General features: G+C 43.0%; 1 protein-coding gene across 1 annotated transcript in view; it reads right to left on the reverse strand.

Moving 5' to 3' along the window:
* Positions 1-1,058, reverse strand: part of LOC103198537 (poly [ADP-ribose] polymerase tankyrase-1) — a 326,026-nt gene that overhangs the window by 17,184 nt on the left and 307,784 nt on the right. The window lies entirely within an intron of this gene.

Here is a 1,058-nt window from a genome sequence, read left to right on the forward strand (position 1 = left end):
TCTCAGTGGTTCCACCAGGCTCTATCGGACCAGCAAGCTTGGTCCCTCCCCCCCCTTATTTTTTCTCCAAATGATTTTGAGTTTTGTTCCACATTGTTCTCCCTCTCTATCCAGGATCACCTTCACAGATCCCTTTCCAAGTGGCTGACATTGGTAGCCGGGCACCATCTAGGTCTTCTGGTCTCATAGTCGTATAGGCTGAAGATCGGATGGTGTACCAGTCACTAGGACTAATTTTTTCCATGATTTTTTGGTTTATCTTCATTCTTCTTTGCTCTGGATGAGGAGAGACCCATTGTTGCATCTAGATGACAGCTTGCAAACTTTGAAGACCCCAGTCACTACTCGTCAAAGTAGGAGGTGGAACAATGTTTTGTGTACTATGTTATGCCAATTGAGCTTAATGCCCCCTGTGACTATTGTACCAAGCCCACAGGTTCAACTACTTGGTCCCTCTGGGTAGCTGGCTGTGACCAAGCAGTGACTATGACCTTGCCCTTTGTCAGCTATACTATACACCTGGGAATTCAGATCATACACATAAACCTATAGGATCACTGTCTGCCAACCCTATACATGTTCTTGGGTACACTCCCCACTTCATAGAGATAACCTACTACACTTCAGTCTGTCCACCCATCTATCTACCAATATACCCATGTTTGCCTTCATTGACAATGCCATACTGTAAGGGTTATCTTTGTTGTCTATATCTCCCACATACCTCTTTAAGTCTTTCTCTTCCTCAATGCCACTATAATAACAACTCACATTTGGTACATTGCCCTTCTTTCACCCAAATCAATATATATCTCTATCTAACAGTGTTCCCTCCCCTCCCCTCCCCTCCCACCCCTGGTAACCAACAAAGAACATGTCCTTCCATAGATAAACATTTCCTCGACTTATACAATAATGGACTAATACAATATTTGTCCTTTTGTGATTGACTTACTTCACTCAGCACAATGTCCTCCAAGTTCATCCATGTTATGCGGTGTTTTGCAGATTCTACATTATTCTTTAGGGTTGCATAGTATTCCATTGTGTGTATGTAC

This window comes from Orycteropus afer, unplaced genomic scaffold (assembly GCF_000298275.1).
Source record: "Orycteropus afer afer isolate SDZICR_OR568_19922 unplaced genomic scaffold, OryAfe1.0 scaffold00095, whole genome shotgun sequence".
Classification (NCBI taxonomy): Eukaryota; Metazoa; Chordata; class Mammalia; order Tubulidentata; family Orycteropodidae; genus Orycteropus; species Orycteropus afer.